We start from the raw sequence: 19491 nt of genomic DNA on the forward strand, positions 1-19491 counted from the left end.
GTGATAGCTGAGAACCTCTCTTCCTCCTCCTCCTCCTCCCTGGATGAGGTCACTTGGCAGATACCCGCATCAGCATCTTGATGTGCCGAGAGGGAAGACATGAGGTTTCTAGTGAGGCTGGGAGAGGTTGTTGCAAAAAAGCGTTTCTAAACAGTGAGCTCCTGGCAGGCGGCGAGAGCCTGCCTAAAGCTGAGCTCTGCTGCAAGGGCTGTAAATGAAGGGCACTTCATAAGTGTCCTTACAGTGTTCAGGGGTACTGATTATTATATATAAGGGCAGGCCTTACACGTAGCGTATGGGGATTAACCATGGGCATTAGTTCACCTATTGAAGAATGAAAAGGTCCTCTATGGAAAGGAGGCCAAGTTCAGCCCAAGTTTAATCACGGAAAGACCAATCCCTTCTTATAATCTGGATTTATACCATGTGTGACTCTCCCTGCCAGCATTGTCTGTGAGCCTGCACGCAAGGCTGGCAGGTTTAAACGGACTTTTTGAGTTTCATTGCAGACTTGGAGAAAACTTTTTGCTTTGGTGTTCGCGCAATCAAAACCTCATGTCCTTCAATGAAACAGAGCCCTGACTCTGAGTATTTGCGTGGTCTGAGATGAAGAATGCCTGCTGCCTGAGCAATGCAAAATCCCTTCTCATCTTGGAGCAAACCCTAGAATAATCCGAGCCTCTTCTTTCTTTTATAGTAGGTGAAACTATTTTTTTTTTTTTTTTAAGGAAGGGGATCTTGTTCTCTTCTATAGCCCGAATGAGGCTGAGAGCCCCCCGTGTCAGCACAGCTGCAGTTTCACACCACTGCAGCTGAGAGCAGCATGATGGGACCAAGAGCCTGTGTCAGAGCAGCAGGGGTATTGCAGAGAGATCACCTGAGCTGTGCCAGCTGCTTTTGGAGCATGTCCCAGGGCTCCTGCTTCATTACAACTGGGCTAGGTCTCCATAACGAGCTTAACCTGCTCTTGGGCTCCTGAAGTGCATTAGGGTGAGGTCCAGCAGCCTGGCTGCCCGCTGAGTCCTGGTGCTCCGTGTAGCGCTGTACGGACCCAGAGTGTAGCCTGGCCTCAAGTCTTGAGTGGAAACCTTTCCTGAATGGCTGTGTTGATGTTACAGTTTGCTTAGGACTGGGTGTAAGTGGGATACTACAGGAGTCGTTCCCCTCCTGTCCTGTTCAGCATTATCAGTCTTTAGATTTCCATTAATTCCATGATTTATGGAACAATGGGTTTCACATTCATAGTTTTGCTGATGTCTGATTTCCCCCCTGGCGTACGGGTGTCTTCACATCAAATGTTAGTCTTTTTTCCTATCAAATGTAACATCTAAAAATCCACTGCTGCTGACTTCCACAACCTTCTCCCCGGTGAGAGTCCCGTAACTTCTAGCGTGGACAGAGACCCTTCTTGCAGCGCCGTGTAAATCTGCTGGAGGGGCCCCACCAGAGCTGGGACCTTGCTGCCTCAGACCTCCTGGCCAAAAGCGGCGGCTGCTCTTCCCACCTATCACCTGTGGTGCCTGGGAGCACCCTACAGAAAGAATCAAACCCTTGGAACAAGTGGCTGGAGGTTTCCAGAGGTTAGGAGGCCGCTGGAGGGACGATAGCCTTGGAAAGGCTCTCTGGGCAGGGTGGCTTTGCAGGGTTTGTGCAGCAGCTTTGCTGTGCAAGCGGGCTGTTAGCTGCCAGGTGTTGCTCTCAGTGGAAGCTGCAGCAGGCTGTTTCAGCCTGTATAAGGTTAACTTGCTGATGAAAATAATAAGAAAAAAGAGGAGGAGTGGTTTTGCAGTCAGCCTGTGACCATGAACATTTTGAGCAGCCGTCCAAGCCTGTGGGAAACAAGCTGTTTCTCTGACTTTCTGAGTGCGTCTCAAATTTGATTTATTTTTGCAAAGACGCATGGTATGTCAGCAGAAGCATCTGTGGTAGAAGCCCAGGTGGCTCTCAAAGGACAAAGTCCTTTGCTGCACCTTCCCCACCACAGCTTAGCTGTAAGTCACAGTACAGACACATGGGAGCTGACTCCTTGGAAATGGAAACCAGAGGAAAGGGAGGAAAAGGATTTGTAATCATTGCTCTTACCTTGACAAGTCATCACTGTCTTGTCATTGCCTGGTAGCGACTCCTCAGTGCCACGTGTCAGCTCTGAGCCGATGGAGGTGGTCTTCAAGATGTGCAGGTTACGCAAGTGCTACTGCTGGTGGTGCAGAGGTTGGGCCAGGAGATAACAGCGATATTTGTTCTGCAAACCTCCACCTCAGCTGAGGTGCCCAGCTGGTCCCCATCCAAATGAGAGGGGACTGCAGAGCACTTTGGGTTTTGGCAGAAGGCGCCATCTCCAGTGGGAGCAATGGTCCATCCCACCGCTCGCTGTGGGTTCGGTTATTTATGGGAAGGGGCAGATACTGGCTTTGGCGTTGCCTTTTCCCTGAGTGCCCTGAACTAACAGGATGCACTTTGGGGAGTCACTTCAGTACTTGTGTTGCCAGCTCTGTCTTTGGGGGTTTTGGTGTGCTTTGAGCAGTGATTTCCTTTCCATGGATCACCTTCTCCCTCCACCAAACAAAGCAGGTTGACAGTTGGTGGTGCCCCACTTTCCAAGACCAGCTTTTTCCTTTTCAGGCTGGTGGAGATGGAGGAGATTCTCATTATTATAGGGGCTGAGGGAGGGGAAATAGGATCTGCATCTATTTACGGTTGGTCTCCTTATTGAGATCACTTCTGTAGTGGTGAGTCATGGTGTGCCGTCCCCTCGGGTATCACGTTGCCGTATGCTGTAGCAAAGCCAGGGCGCAACAGCAGGAGTTTTTGTGCTGGATCATCATACATCCACCGTCTGTATTTTATGCCACCTGCCAGCTGCAGCCTGCCTGAGGCTGACATTAAGCCAGAAGTGTTGCAATATCGTGTTCACAGCACTGCATAGTTGCATTTCTGTCCTGGCAAGCATCCACGGTAGTTTTCCATGATCTGACTCAACTGCCATCTTATGGAGAATATGCTAGCCGCGGCAGACCGCTGGCTCCTGCCGTGTCCCAGGGCTGGTACGCCTATGTAGCAGTAGCCCCAAGGGTGAGTAGTGAAGTGTATCCTTTTAACCAGCAATTCTTTCTTCCCCCTGGGGTAGCAGGAATGTGAGGAACCTTTCCAACAGCCTATTTTCATTTCCCAGGAGAAATAACTCGCAGTATTTTCCAGTTGTATGGTCTGACATACAGCAGTAATGAAGGGAGAAATGACAAAGGTTTCCCAAAATAGTCATGGCCTTAACAATTTTTTTTAGCCGCAGAATAGTAGAATAATGTGTAACTGATGATTTCTTCTTGCCCTCTCCCTTTGAGTCAGTCTGGCGTGTAGCTTCACTGACAATACAGGGAAGCTGATTGTGGATGTACTGACCAAAGTTTCTGTCCAAATACATTGAATCCTGGAGAACGGTGATTTCATGTCAGAGATTTGAGTCTATTAACTGCTGGTGCAGGTTTTCTTGGGAGCGAGGATATGAGTGCAAGGCTCCATCAATAATGCTGCATTAGGATTGTTGCAGAGAGCTGTGCGGATGCATGTGAATGGATGGGTTGTGTTGCTCGTCCGTAGGCTCGTTTCCTCTGATGCCTTAGAGCAGTCTCCTCTGACTGTGCCTTGGGATCCAGCAGCACCCTGGATGTAGGGAGATATGTCCCTTGCCAGGATCTTATTGCACCACTGACTGGCTTCCTGGAGCATGGCAGGACATCTGGTGAATTATACAGCGTACAGAGAGATCCCAGCAACACTGCAGCAATCACCGTGGTCTCGGTGGTGTTGGGCAAATCATCCCGCTGGGGCCTCGGCCGCTGGGAATAACACCTGCAGGGACCCATCGCCACTCCCTCGCTGTTTGAAGATTTACGCTTGCAGGGTTCTCCCAGGTTCTTGCTGAAGCTGGATTTTTTTTGTGTAGTGGAAGTTCACCATTTTGGTGTTCGGTTTGGGTTATTTTGAGCCAGGATCACATTCTAGTGTCAGAGAAATGCCACGTGGGCACTGACCCAGCTCCAGTTCTGCTTCCGACAGCAGCGGTGATGCAGGAACGGGAGGAGGCCAGGGCAACTAGGGCTTTGTGTCATGGGCGATGTCTCATACCCCCTGTGGAGACCCGCAGGCAGCCGGAGCAGATTGCAAAGCCCTGATATTCCTCTTCTGCCAGTTGTTGCCTGCAAGCAGAGGGAGGCTTGGACAGTGAGCCCTGGCCGGGGTAGCCAGCTCTGACGGGACCTTGCCTTTGTTTGTGAGCTGGTTTACAGATCTCTTCTGCAATGATGAAGGCAGGCTTGGTTTTCTTTCTTTCTATCTTTGTAACTAAGAATGGAGAAATCCATTTGACTTGCTAAATCTCTTCTGATCTGAGAAAACGTGTTCACATGGCTGTAGTGACACAGGGGTATAAGGGAAGGTTTGGAGGGAAACGGTATCTTTTCTTTAGGTCAGCTGGCACTTCTGAAGAGATCCTTGATATGCTGAAGCCAGCCAGTTTAGGTCCTTTATTATAGCCCTAATTAAAAAAAAACAAAAACAAACAAACAAAAAACCAAAAACCAAGCCTTTACCAGGTGCTAGTAAAGGTAAGGGACTTAATTTTTTTCACAGCTGCTTCCAAAGTCTTACACATTTTGTAAGTGTTGTTTGCTCCTTGCTCGTCATTGATGCTCTAAATAAAGGCTTACAGGGCTGTGGTTGAAAACAAGAAATGTAACGTTTGAAGATAAATGGTTTGTTGTCTCCTGTCTTAGGAGGGAGATGTCTGGCCAAATTCTTCAGTTGAAATTTACGTGATCTTCAAACCCCGAGAAGCCAGAGTGTATCAACAGTCTACTGCGACATCTCAGGTACAGCTCCTTTCTCCTCCTCCTGCTACCCACAGCAAAGGCGAGGCACAAATACTCTTCCAGCCCAGTTGGTTCCCACGGAATTTCTAGTCGGGGCCGGTGGTCAGCAGGGCAGTGCCGGCACCTTCCTGCTGTCCCTGTGGCTCCCAGCTGGTCTGTGCAGAGCCAGGGCTCAGCGCGCCTGGCTCCGACCGCTGATCCCAGAGCAGCCAAAGCAGCGAGCTTTCATACCATGCATTCGTTGTGCTGCAAGGTGTTTGTAAAGGCAGAGAGGTACACAGCAGAAGAGCTTTGGTGGGCGAGCACTAAGCCCCTACAGACCTCCAGGATGAGCCTTTATTACGTGGATGCACCACTGGGCTCCTGAGGCGGTAGGAGCTGAGTGAATCGTGCTCCCTGCCCCTGGGTCACCTCCCGCTCTCCAGGCACTGCCAGACCGTAGGTGGCTGAGCCCTGCTGAGCGCAGGGTGTCTGTGAAAGTGCCACACGTGTGCTGCTGTCCCTGCGTGGGAATCGTCACCTCGTGGCTCAAGTCTATGCTTCATCTGGGTCGCGTGTTACAGGGCTCGCTGTCCTCAGCAGGGTGAGCACCCTCCCCAGAAGTCAGAGTGCGAGCAGTCTGCTAGACAAGCTTTATGCTCCTCCCGACTTACAGGAGTGCTGTCAGGTCTTTTTCTGGGAGCGGTTATCACTGACCCACCGAGTTATGCCGCCTTTGCCCTTACAGAGGTGATGGCCTTGCTGTGCTGGCACGGGGCAGGGAATGCTTGCAGCAAGCTCCGTGGTTCAGGTTACCTTGTCCTTCCTCTCCGTCCGTGTGGTGCTGCTTGAGGTGTTTTTCAAGAGTGGGAGGTCCCTGTCAGATTTCCATCCAGGGAACACTCTGGGTTTCCCCATCTAAGAGGAAGGAGGTGCGAGGCCCGTGGTCCCCAGCAGCCAGGCTCCCGTTCTGGAGGGTGCTGAGATCACTAACCCAGCTGCTTCGAGCCATTCCTTACTGCTCCAAGCTGACAGATACAAAGGCCATGAAACAGCTTTTTATTTATACGGTAACTGCGCAGGGTTTACTTGGCAAATGCCACCTACAGTAATTAACCAGGGCTCGTGTTAACAAACCGCCTTCCTGGCCGCCAGCTGCAGTTGTTAGAGCTGTGGAAGGAAAGGATTGATTTAAAAAGTTGCTCCCAAGGGAATCCTGGCTCAGCGCTGTGCTCCTGGCCCTGGGATTTTTGCTCTGGTGGTGGGGCTGTCCATCACTTTGCTGTAGGGATCTCCAGGGGTTGTGCCTGGAGAGCTTTTGTTGTTGTTGTGGCAGAGAAATAGGAAAATTACTTACATGCAACCTGGGAGTTACAGGAAACAGAGCTGGGCAAGCGATCGGTGTTTAGAAAGAGGAGCCTGCTCTGGAAAAACCCTCGTGGTCCCTCAGGAGATCTGAACTCTTCCATGGGCCCCTTGGGAGAGGACCTCAAGGAGGTCACCTACCCCCCATCCCTCACAAAACAGAGCTGAGCCGCTGTATCGTCAGGGTGGAAACTGTCCCAGGGTGCAAAAAGAGTTTAAAGAAGAAACCAGTGATCTTTAACTAGGGAGTCATTAATTTTGCTTCTTGACGACTCTGAGCAGTGTGACTGCCTTCCTCGTGCATTTGCATGCCAGTCACAGATCCCTTTGGAGGACGATTTGCAGACAGTGTGTGCCCCTTGCAGGGAATATTTAGAAGCTTTGCCCTAGTGCAGCACTGTGAAATGTGCAGTTGGATCTCAAGCCCCACGGGGAAGTGGCTGGCCTCCACGTTTTTTTGCAGTTGCCTCCATAAATTGCTTAGCCGAACACTTCTGGATCAGGTGATTTACAGAGCTCATCAGCACTGTGCAACTTGCAAAGCCAGCAGTTAAGAAGTGGTTTGAAATTTGTTTTGTTTAAGCTCAAAATGAACTTTCTTAGTTATTCATGCAAATAAAGCCATGGCTCTTGAGTGCTGGAAGGAAGCACATGGTGGGGGGGCTCAGTCACCTAAAATTCTTTTTTTTGTTGTTTTTTTCTGGATATGGAAATGTACTGGGTTTCGTCTGATTTCTTCCAAAACCCATTTCTAAGCCACTTTTGCAGGGAGAAGCAAAATCCTAAATGCTGATCACTCCTTCACCTTGCCGTGTCCTACATCGTGTAAAACTGGATCTCTGTGTTGATGTGGTTGGATGAGAATCACATTCAAAACCAATCTCAAAACCTGGGGACGTTCTGTGGGCAAAAAAATGAGTGCCAGAAAGCAGCAGAAGTTAGGGACCTGGGAAACAGTTCTGTGCTGTTGGGCCACCCACACCCCTATTTCTTTGAATGCCGAGTTGTAATCCCTCCATGACGTGCCAAGGTGTTAACCCGACTGAGATCCGAATTCTCACTCCACAGAACCAGGTGTGGCTTTGGGACTGAGGACAAGGAGGCTGCGGCCCCTCCATGCCCTGGTCCATGTGCTCTGGGACATGCTGTGGTGGGAGCATCACACGGTCCCAGCCCGGGGTACCCAGGCCTTGGGCAGCGGCTGGGTGCTCCTGGAAGCCCCAGCTGCTAGCGAGGAGCAGGACATACTCTCTTTTTTCTTTCTTTTTCTCTCGGCTGTCCTGAATGGTCTGTATTTTACTCTGCTCCTCCTCCTTTCAGGAGAGCGCTCTCTGAGGTTCACCTGGAAGGAGAGAGCGTAAAACTCCCAGGGTTTCCTAAAGTTCCAGCATCAGTGTAGGGGCAGAAGAAAGGATAGCTTCCGCAGACCTTCCAGGAGAGGCTGAGGGCCTGCTGCAGAAGGGAAAGAATGGCCCCTAATTTTTTTTGATGATAGTGGCCATGGGACATGCCTCACCCATGATTATGGACAAAACTTGTCCCTTGGAAATCTTTGTCATTTCCTAAGAGCTCTGATGGTTTAGAATGTCAAGTTTTTAATGAAAATTAAGCCACATATGATGCAAGATGGAAAAATCTTCTGAACAGCGAGCACCCAGTACTGCCTCTTTTCGGGTGTCTGTGCAATAGAAGTACACAGCCCTCTGATGCGTGCCTGAGCTGTGAAGTGTAACTCATCTCTGCTGTCAGCTGGGCTTCGGCTGGATCCACTTAAAACCCACTGAATTCAGCAAAAGCTCCCTAGCTCTTCCTTTCTGGCTTTGGACGTGATCAAACATCCCCGTGCCACGGTTGCAAGCCCAAAGTCAGGGATCACTGAAAAGGCTGTTCCAGGAGGGTTTTTTCCGAGTTGTGATCTAGTCACACGTGGGCTGCTCTTTGCAATAAGAAGTTGGTTTGGACATTCTGGAATGACTAAGCAGCAGACTTTTATAAAAAAAGAAACCAACTTTCAGTCCCTAAGCTTTAGTTAATGGTGGGTGTCACACAAAAGGAGCTCAAAGGGTAGAGGCATAGTTTTGCACAAAAGCCACAGTGACGGTTGTGTACAACTTCTGGGGCTTTCTTCTGCTCCTTGTGCTACTCGCTTTCCGTACAAGAGTAGAATGGGATGGCAGGGTGACCTAAGCCAAAATCTGAGCTAGAATTCAGGCACTTTAGGCTGCTCCAGTGGTTCAGGAAAGCCTTCAGACTGAAAGATCCTGCACTATGCCATCTTAGCAGACTTAAGGAAGAAAATGAGCATCTTGGAGTTCAGCTGTAAGCCTTGTGGTCTCAGTTGCCTTTGCAGCAAGGGGTATGTGTGTTAGCAGTACACTTAGAGCTTATCTGGTTTCAGTAGCGAGGAGGCTGGTTTTCCGTAACTGCTCGGCATGCTTCAGGTGGGGCGTCTTTACAAAGCTGAGCTCTTGGTTTGATGGTGGGAACAGGTGAGTGCTGCTCTCTGGAGACCGTAAAGCCCTGTCTTAACAAGGCGCTGCTGCAGGCGGTGAGCCCTGGAGCGCCCCGGTACGGAGCCCTACGTTAGGCGCAGGTGGTGGCTGAGATGCTCTGCCTGCTTGAGGCAGCGCTCGGGTGCGCGCGTCGCTGTCAGCAGGCTGCTGGGGTATCGCTGTCAGCAGGCTGCTTTGCCTTGCTTGGGCTCATACTTCTCAGCTCCTGTGCGGTCGTCTTCGATTGCAGCGATACAGACAGCAGATTTTTCTCTCCGGCTCTGTTTTGTGAGCTTTGTGCCTTCTCTGAATGGATTTCAAAGCTCGTTTAAGTGCATGGGAAGGAATTCAGAAATCATGTTTTATACGCAGCATCACTTTCTGAGGGTGCAAACTGATTGCTAAGTTACAAACCAGCCCAAGGGCTCCGTCAGAAGTTAGAAACCAGCCGCAAATATTCTGTGTAAATCTTCTTGCAGAGCACCTAGTGCTGGTGCCACCCAGCCCGGAGTCAGGGACTAGCACTGAGGCTGCCTGGAAAATCCAGGCGAACCGAAGGAATTCTGTACTGACATGGCAACCTCTCCCCAGGCCGTGAGACCAGGCTGCCCCTGCACATCAAAGGGAGCAGCATAGGGCCCCAGCTCCGCTTCAGCTTTGACCAGCTGGACATCGGGAAGGTTTCTGTTGGATCAGCCCACAGCTATGAGGTGAGCAGTGGGGCTTGCTGGGGTTGGGGTGGATCCTGATGGCCCCTGGCAGCAGTGAGCTTTGTGGACCTGCTGGATTTCTGGCAACACAGGCAGTTATGTGCATGGATTATTTGATGTAAGTTAAATGTGGGAGTTTTTGCAGAATCTGGATAGTTTTGATGGGGTCTGAAAGGTGCGTATGTTGTCCACAAAGCCCCGATCCCTGCGTTTTGGCAACCTCCCTTTGAGATCAGCTGGGAGGCTTCGTGCAGAAAATCCAGCCCTTGACACATGAAAGCAACACCGGCTCAAAAAGGTCAGGGGCTTTTGTTTCAGCCCTAGATGATGCACCCAGGTTTCAGCACCCTGGTACCCTGGCGGTGAAAAAGCAGCTGGAACAAACGTGTTGTGTTCCGACTCGAGTCCGTTGCAAACACCTTTCAGTGAAGCGCATCCAGCTGGTTCCTGGCGCCGGAGGGAAGCCGGGCAGCCTCCCCGCGCAGAGCTGCCCGCGCAGGCACCGGGAGCGCTGTCCCTGCTGACCAGCCTCCTGCCACCCTTCAGACCTGGTGCCCCTCTGGCTCTATGAACAGAGCAGGGCAGTTCTGGAAATAAAGCAAAGGAGCTTTCTGCGTATTTGCCTCCCCCCGCCGATTGTGGCAAGTTTTCTCAAAATAAAAACCGCAAACAAAAAGATACAGCGACGGAAAGAGGTAGAAAATGAGGCAATACATCATGCCAGACACTTTCAAAAGCTTGACTTTTACAGGGAAGGACATGTTAAGGTGTTTTCTTACCAAAATACTGTGCGCTGTATGCATTTTTGAATGCTGATTCTTTATTGATTCTATATATATCCATTTATTGGTTTCATTACTGGAGAAAATGTGTATAAGTAGATGATACTGTAAGTGCTGTATTAGTAGCCAGACTGGAGGTAAACCTCAGTGTAGGATCCCTAAGTGCAATTTGTAATGAAGGTGTAAAACATATGAGTAGTTTCCAAGTTACCAGTGCAGAATTTGAATACATGAATGTTTTCAACAGCGGCTACAAAATTTTAAAAAAAAGGGCTGTACCTCTGCTTCTGTCTCAGTTTTTCTGACAGGTTTTGTGAGGACAAAACTTAGGGAAAATAACTGCCAAGCAGGTAGATAAGTCCACAGAAATGGCAGGATTTCACCTGCAGCCTTCGGAAACTGTAGAGCTTTGCTTTGGGTAGGTTTGGTGACCACCAGTGTGCTGATACTCACAGGCAGGCGTGGGCATTTCTTGCTGAATCTCAGCAAATGCTGCAGGATTGTGTAGCTTGTTGGAACAGTAAATAACGGTAAATTAGTAGATGATGGCTGTGAATATTTATGAAAGAGATTCTTTAGAGCAGGTGGAGCTGCTATGCCCCTCACTCTCATCCTTTCTTGACATGTCTGGTTGAGCAGAGACAAAGAGACTCTCAGATTAAAGAAAAGAATAAAATGCGCCTCACTGACGTACCCTAGCAGAGTCGGGGAGTGCTGCTGAAGCTGGTTATAGGGCTGTCCCGAGGTATTTTCTACATCCAGTAAACTTGCTGGCTGTAATGGGAGCTGAATGTGTTTTGCCCTTGGCAGGACTGGGCTCATCTGGAGCGGGAGCAGTTAGGTGACGATTCGCTAGTAATGCTGCGACCGCCCTTTGCTGCTCTTTGGGGCAGGTCTGCATCGCCTTGGTGATGCTGAGCACATCCTCAGCCCTGCAAGTCCAAGCAGACTGCTCTGTGCCAGTGGAATAAACCCAGAGTGACTCTGTTTATGTGAAGTCATCACTGGGTTTTTTTGCATGCAAAAACCCAAAGGCAGAAACTGTCCTGCTGTGTTTTCTTTGGCTTCAGCCAAGCAGCAGCACACAGCATCTTCTGCCTTTTGTAGAAGTTTAATTAGAAAACAAATCAGCCTTCTGTAAGGAAAGAAAATTCCTCATGTATTTCCATTTTGTTTTCTTGCTGCTGCAGGTGGTCCTGTTTAACAAAGGAGTCATCGATGCCCCCTTCAAGTTGGTCCCTCCAGCGACCGCTCAGGGCTCCTGCTTCTCCTTTCTCCCCCAGGAGGGCATCGTTTTACCAGATGGCCTCCAAGTCATCCAGATCTCCTTCAGTTCCACCGCCCTGGGGCAGTTCACAGAAGAATTCCGGTTCAGTGTGGATGGGTCCCCTGAGCCCGTGACCTTGACCGTCAGGTGAGGAGGGTTACAGGAGCCTGGGGGGTGCCTCCACAGTAATTCCCACTGCAGACTCCTCTCCTCGAGATGGCATCTGTCTCCTTGCTTTCTGTCTTGCCTTTGTTTCAAGGATCCCTGTCCAGCCCTTATCTCTCATTCTCCAGCCCCACAACTCAAGCTGTTTGTTTCAAATGCTTTTGAGATGCCCACCCACCGGGGCAAGCCGAGCCTCCCTCTTCAGGGGGGGTTGTGCACTGGATTTAGTTCTCCAGAGAGGAAAAACTCCCAGATCTTTTGAGTGGAGGTGAGCTGGTTGGTGGGACACGGGGCTGCAGAGGAAGGAACAGCGGTGGGAGCGCAGGTGGTTCCTCTCCTACCTTGTGCTCCTTCCTGCTCTGCGAGGACCCCGATCTCCCTTCAGAAGCACTATTGGCAGATGTGGCTGTTGCCATAAAGACTGCCCTCTTCCCCCGTTCTCTTGCAAGCTGTGCTGTTACCGGCTGTAGCGCACAGGGCTCTGGGCTGGCTGCTTGGCCGAGCCCTCTGGGCAGTCCTTCAGGTCTGACTTCCTTGAGCACAGCTCCTGTGTGCTCAGCAGAAACGGCAGTTATTTCCCCCCTCGCTGCAAGGCTCACCCTTGGCAGTTTCCCAGTGTGAGACCCAGGTGTGGCTGGTTTGGAGGCAGTTTTCTATCGTCTTTTGGCAAGTGCTATTACGGAAAGCATGTCTGCTCCCTTTGCTCCATCCAGAGTAGGATGCTGGGGCTCGGGAGGTTAAGTCTGATTACGTGAGGTCCTTGGAGAGGGAACCTCATTGTCAGAAGGGATTTGCTACCTAACTTGTTCTCAGGAACTAATTCAGCTCCAGGAATCAAGAATTAGCATGGGATTGAAACTCCTGAAAGTCAGATTTTGAGTGCTTTTTGATTGTGCAGTCAGAAGATGCCCAAACCATAGGTGATTACTCTTTACTTGGAAACAGACCTGACGAGGTCCTGAACACTTGTTCTTTTGCTGTTTAGAAAGGGATGCTGGAACTGGGACACCACGGGTGAGTGCAGGTCCCTCCTGCGGGAGGCTGGGGTCTGTTCATGTGTACGAGAGACCCGGTGGCAGTCCTGTGAATAAAACTAGAAGGCACGGGTCACTGTGCTCCTTGATTTGTATTTGTTTTTTTCACCAAGAGGCAGAGCTGGCATTGATTGGCATCAACCATGAAATTAATGAATGTTGTGCAGCTTCAAGTGCTGATTTCAGTGGATGTTGGTGAGTTTTGGAGTTTGGAACCTCTCTGAATTTAGGGATGGGCGAGCTGGTGTGGTGGCTTCAGGACACTCGTGTTCGGTGGTGCAAACAGTCTTGCTCTTGGATGTGTCAGCTGGTGCACTGGTGACAAGCTGATACTTTCCTCCAAGATTCAACCATCCACTGTGTAGAACTTGTGCTGCGTTTCTCAGTAGATGTCTGGGGCTCCTGTGGATTCGTGCCTCAGATTCCTGCACGCGTAATGATAGTGTTGAATAAGGTCTGAGGAAGATGTCCATGTAGCCCATGGAAAGGCCAGTTCCAGCAAAGAGATACCAAAGCAGGGAACCTGTGGCTGAGAGGGCTAGTTACAATGAACCTGCTTCTGCATGGACAGCTCTGCCCGTCACATGACAGATGGGGAAACTGAGGCACAGAGCCATCACTTGTTGAGGGTCCTTCACTGGGCCAGCAGCAACCTGGGGGTGTACCCTGCCTGCCCTGGTGCCCTGAGCCACCTCAGCAGCTGCCACCTGCTGACCACGTTGCTTTGGCTGCCTCCTGTGCACAGGGATGCTGTGCCGAGCGCAGGGGTGACGGCTTGATTTGAAGCCCACTGTGCTGCTGAGACCAGCTTCTATCCGTCCCGGTGGTAACGAAAGCCGAACGCTTTGCAGTTCTTTTTGACCAAGCCAGTTCCTCCTCTGCCTTTGTCCTTACAGGGGCTGTGTCATCGGACCGACTTTCCCTTTGAATGTACCTTCCCTCCATTCGGCGACGTCTCCTTTGGTGAGTGTGCCCTGGGCTTGGACCGCCGGTGGGGAGGTCTGTGCCTTACTGAAATGAAGCGCTTTGGGAGCGTCTGTCGCTTGTGTTCCTCCACAGCAGCCTTCAGGGTGTTAGAACCAGGGCTGCCGCTTGCTCAGGTGGTGTTTTGCTGCCGTGAGATCCAACAGGACCAAAGGAATAGAAAGTCAGTGTTTTTCTGGTGCCCTCAGAGCCTGCTCAGCCCCAACCTCCCAATCCTTGGCGGCAGAATGATGGTGAAAGCCCTTGTCCCAGAAGGGCCCAGGGGATGGGGCTGCAGGAGAGAGAGTTGGAGCCACACGCTAGCCTGTGGCTGCTCAGGGCGAACGTTCCTGTTGCAAGGCGAGGACACCACTTACCCACTTGACCTTTAGTGTGAGCTGTTAATTTGTGCTGTGAGGGCTCCTCGTTATCACCTGCCCGGTAATAAGCCCAGGCAGTAGCTCGGCATTGGATTGGGCAGTGATGTCTCCAGAGATGTGGGCTCCTCCTCCTTGCCCAGCCGAAGCACTGCTCCACTGACGGAGCCGGTGGCTGAGCACCCAGAGCATCTCCACTGAAACGCAGATTCTGATTCTCCATCTCGAGTCTCAGAGAAAAGGCTTTGTACTGAGATGATCTAAAGTTTACATGTGAAATCAATTGTGGATTGATTGAAGGGCCATGATCATTCTGTGCCCAGGATGCCTCTGTGGTTTCATGCTGTTCATGGACTTTCTAGGAAAACTCGATACTTTCCCTGAGCCACTGCCCCCTCTCCCTGCATCACCACTCGGCCACTTCTCTGCTTCCTTTTGAATAAATAAACCCACAAGAAACGCACCGGCAGAAATGCGGTTGTGTAATAGGAGATTCATCCTACTTAATCTGATTTCATTAACAAGGCCTTTTCAGCTGAAGGCAGCTATTGTATTTTTGCTTCTTGTCACTGTGCTGCTGGCTGTTGTCTGCATCTGGTGACTTCGGTCCCATTTGGGGCTGTGCAGTGGGTCAGTCGGTGCATGTCCTTTCTGTGCCCCACCCCCGCCTCCCTGCCGGAGTAATTGCTGGCGGTGGGCAATGGTCACTGCTGCTGGGCACAGAGAAACTATCTGCTGTGTCTGCAGGTGGTTTTCCTCCCTGTCTTTATTCAAATAGCACTTGGTAAGCAGGGCATGGGAGGTGTCTTCTGGCAGAGCTGGTGTCCGCTCCAGACCAAGCTGCAGGCTGGTGTCCTGCCTCTGCAGAACAGCCACCCCCTCACCCAGTGTGGTTGTACCACTGGTTTTCCGTTGTGGAAAGCAAGTGTCAGAGCTGAAGTGATGTCAGGCTTTGTGGGCAGTAATCAAAGGCAGTGTGGATGTGATGTCCCCGTGTGTTAGGTAAGGTGAGACACAGTTCCTGCTCATTTCTAAGGAAGCATCAGGTTTGCCTGCAGTGAGGTGGGCTGAGTTGTCATGTGCTCAGTCTGGTTGCCCCAAAACAGGAGATGCCTTAAGGGTCCTGCCTAGAGAAACTGCATTAGAGTGCAATGCATCATGTTGTAGTGCCCAGTTTCATCCTTTCTTTTCCTTACATGACAGTGCCCTACTTTCATATATTGAAAACTGGGGGAATGTTCATGGAGTTAATGGGAGATTTTACAGGCTGAATTTTCAGAATAAATGCTCTGTCTGGATGCACACTGATCAGTGAGAAAGAGTTGGGGCTGGTTTGGGGGCAGGTGAGAGAGCTCCTCACAGGTAGAGACAGCTCTTCAGCACCAACGGCACTGCCCATTGCCAAGGAAGCAAGCTGTGCCATCCATGGAAAAAGCAACTCCAGTCACAACTCACTCCTCCCTGAGCTTCTCCGTTACCTCTCATTCACACTGAAAAGAGATAAACAACAAGCACCGGTCTGTCCTAACAGGAGAGTCACACCAGGAATCACGGGATAACTGGGGACTTAACTGATATTTGTCTCACCTTCCCAGGCTTTCCTCGCACCCTGCCGTGTCGCCTCACTAACACCTCCTTGGTTCCCATGACTTTCAACCTTCGCATCCCTGGCGATGGCTCAGGACAGCGCAGCGTCACCAGTTTTGCTCAGATATCAGACAACACTTGCCCGTCCTGGAGAAAGGGAGCCCAACATCACATCAAGCCAACTGAATTCACCATAATGCCCTGCAAGGGGACCATCCGCTCCCAAGGAGCCCTGGGTATCCAGGTATGGCACGAGCCCGGCCATACGTGCTTCAACAGTGGAGCTGAAGCTTCGCTGGTGCGCAGGAGGGCTGTAGTGCTGCTGGCTTTGGGCATAACGCAAGTAAGAGATCGGTGTTCGTGTTAGGTTTTTGTGAGCTGGGGTACTCTGGGGCGGAGCACCGTTTTGTTTCCAAAGTTGTAAGCCAAGGATCATGTACCCTACGGTCAAGCACAGAAGCCATGCGTGTGTGTCTGAGCTGCTTAGAGCAATTTGATTTAAAGTGGGCCGAGGAAGGATGAGGGCAGAAGGTGACTGTTAAAAGGAAGATGTCATTGCATAAAGCCGTTTGCTATTCTTCCCGCTCTTATCTTTCCTCTCGTGTTGAGCAGAATGGTTGCATCCACTGCAGCGGGGACTGGAAAAGCTCCAGCAGCCGTGAGCTGCACAGCTGCTGCTGGGCCACGTTTTGCCCTCAGCTTCCCACTGTAAAGCTGGACTCATTCTGTGAAAGTCAACAGATTTCCTCTGGATTTGTGCTGTTGTAGTCGAGAGTAAAAATTGGTCCCAGTGGCAAGTAGAACATTAATTGTGCTTTAATTTAGCTTACATATGCCCTGGTATGCAAGGCGTACTTAATAAATCGGATATCGCCAGAAGAGTTTTGTTACTCGGAAAGACAGTGGTCTACACGTGGACCAGCAGAAGAACTAAGGCAAAATATCGCTCCCTTTCCTGACCGTGGGTGAGAGCCAGAGGACACCACGCGTGGCTGATGGCTTCTGGCAGTGATTAAGTATTTGACGCTCTTCTCCTCTACCAGGTCACCCTGTGTTCCAACACGGTGAGGCGATACGAGCTGGCGCTGGTGGTGGATGTGGGTGGTGTTGGCCAGGAGGTGTTGGCGCTGCCTCTCACAGCCAGGTACCGGCGCTTTCCTTGCAGCTGGCCACCTTTCCCCGCGTACCCATGCCCAGCGCGCTGCCTGGCGTGGGGTGTCCTGGCTTCAGCTCCAAATGAGAAATGTTGCTTAACGAGCTAGTTCTGCCCAGCTCGCTGTGAGCACAGCCGTGCTTTGAAAGCAGCCCATGATGAGATGTGCTCAGTGCTCAGGGCCATGTCTCTGTCTTATTTTTATTTTATATTTTTTTAAGGGAGCAGTGATTATATTCACTATTGGCCTGTTGTCTGGACTTGAGGAGTAACGAATCTCCAAAGGGCTGCTCCTGCTTCTCCCTGCAAGCGGTGGGCTTGTGCTGGGTTGGCCCAAAATGCAGCATTTGTTTGGAAGGCGGCGAGCAGCCTGCTGAAAGCTGGGGTCTGGCTCAGTTAGTGAAGGCGTGTGCAAATGGGAAAGGGGCTTGCGGCAGGAGTGGTGAGGGGAAACTAGTCCTTGGTGTGGCAGGTGAGCTCAGGTTTCTCTGGTTCTCTTGAGCATGAACGTTCCCAGACTTAAGCCAAAAGCTGCTCTTGCTGCAGCCACGTTCAATGCCGTTGCGCCGCAGCGGGTGCCAGTTTAATGACGAGAGGGACGCAGTTCGCTGGCGCTGTTCCCTCTCCCCGGCAGAGTCACCCACTGGGTGCCTGGGCTGCAATTTTGTAAAACGAGTGGGAATGGGAAGAGTCAGCGTGTGGGCTGGTGGGTGGAGGACCCAGGCAGCTGCAGGAGCTGGGAGAGGCTGGTCACCCACTGCGAGAGGCAGGCGGTGCTGGTGCCCTCCATCGCGGGGGCAAGCGGCTGAGGTTTCAGGCAGGGCGAGAGCGGTACGGGAGAGGAGGGAGTTGCTTTTACTGAGATGCTGGAGTCTTGTTTTCCTTGAGCTTTGGGGAGCGCTGGTCCCCAGCGGGAAGGCTCCCGCAGAGCTCGTGCCTTGCTGGGACTGTGGGAGGGTCCTTGCCGGCCTCCTGGGGCAAAGGAGGGGCAGAGCTTGATGAGAGAGCACTGGGGCAGGGCACTGGGCAGCCTCTGCCACGGGAGTCTGGGGCTGCCCCTCCTTTACAAGAGGCTGTTGAGTAAGAAGAAGTTAGAGGTGATCGATTGCCGTAGAGGTAGGAAATGTCTATCTGGCAGAGACAAATGCGTTGTGTCTGTTTCATGCTGTTTGGGGAGTAAACAACTTCTACATTCTCTCAGTGTCTCTAATTCCCTTCGGTCATCTCTTCACCCGGATGTGTCGTTCCTCTGCTGCACGTGCTCAGCCCTGTTCTGACATTTGGATGGTGCTGTCTGAAGTTCCCTTACGAGTGGATGCTGACCCTTGTGAATGACAGCGATCTTCCAGGCTGCTGTGGAGTCCTTCCTCAGGCTTGGTGTCGTGTTCGCCTCCTGCCCTCAAATGTCATTATTGAGGGGTTTATTAGGAAAAAAACGGGGTTTGGATAAGACCTTGCTGTTTTATATTCAAACCTAAAGTTTTGGAGAGAACGGGAAGCTACCTGAATATGAACTTCAGGAGCGGTTTGAACTCTTCAGGAAGCAGTTTCGGTTCTAGTCTTTGGGGTGCTTTCATGCAGGAGAACTTTGAGGGTTGTGAAAAGCTGCTGCAAGGAGACCACCAGCACCGGAGTGGGTGTTTGTGGGTGCAGCAGCTTTTGGACCCTGCGAGGATGCTGATTAGGCCTATATAAATCTTGCACCTTGTGTTGCGCCTTTCTGCTTTCTCTTAGGGATTTTTAAAAATGTGGGTGAATTGCCGTTGTGGTAGATGTTAAGGAGCTTGAAGTTTCCTCAGAGGTCACTCTGAAGTTGTCTTTGATTCTGTCCCTTATAGAGCACAAGGAAGATGCTGCTGTGTGGTACTCCAGCCCTGTGCCGTGTGGGATTATCCAGCCTCACAGCTCGGTGGAGATCCCGTTTACGCTGGAAGCCCAGGCGATAGGAAGGCAGGACACTATGGCTAGTGTCTCAGTGTTTGGGAATGAAAGATCCCCGCTGGTGAGTGCTAGGCGAGATGCGTGCCTTTGTGTGACTCATCTTGGTGGGCATAAAGTGTACAGGGGTTCTGCCAGGGAAAAGGAGAATGTCATAATATGTGGCTGGTGCGGACACGGAAAGAAGGGATTCATGGCATAAGTAGCAGCTAATGCCTAGAGAAGGGTGGTGTCCTCTTAGGTGGAAATCTAAGTGTCTGAGATGGTGTTTAATTACGGACGTGTGAGGCGGGATAACAAGCCCAGTCTGAAACCCAGAGCAATTCCTGGGTCTCTCTCTCTCGTGCGTTACGAGATGAGCAGCAACTGCTGCTTCATTAGAACTCTTGTTCAGGAGCTCACGGGGACATCGCTGAATGCCGCTAAAAGCAGGAGCGGTGTAAGAGACCGTGCTGAAATGATGATTTCTGTAAAGCTGGATTTAAGCTTTCCTGAAAGTCAGGTCCATCCCGCCTGAGAAATAACCATCGTATCTCTTTGCCAAAAGCCCCAGCCAAAGACGCATGAGACTCCACACTGCTTGCATCTGGGGCACAGGCTTTTTTCTCTTTTTTTTTTTTTTTTTTTCCCTACCAAGCTTGAAAAGGGGTGAGGCAAAGCATTCCTGGACTAAAGGCTCCTACAAGACATTTGCATTCAGGCATATACAGCAGCAACAACAAAGTGTAGGCAAGAGAATGTTGTATGTGGTGTCCTGGCTTCCACTGGCTGAAATCGAGAACAAATATAGTTAATTAAACTTTAATTTAAA

General features: G+C 50.9%; 1 pseudogene; it reads left to right on the forward strand.

Moving 5' to 3' along the window:
* The first annotated feature begins 4772 nt into the window (after positions 1 to 4772).
* Positions 4773 to 18192, forward strand: LOC121082073 (annotated as a pseudogene).
* The last annotated feature ends 1299 nt before the right edge of the window (positions 18193 to 19491 follow it).

Source organism: Falco naumanni, unplaced genomic scaffold (genome assembly GCF_017639655.2).
Source record: "Falco naumanni isolate bFalNau1 unplaced genomic scaffold, bFalNau1.pat scaffold_257_arrow_pat_ctg1, whole genome shotgun sequence".
In the NCBI taxonomy this organism is placed as follows: domain Eukaryota; kingdom Metazoa; phylum Chordata; class Aves; order Falconiformes; family Falconidae; genus Falco; species Falco naumanni.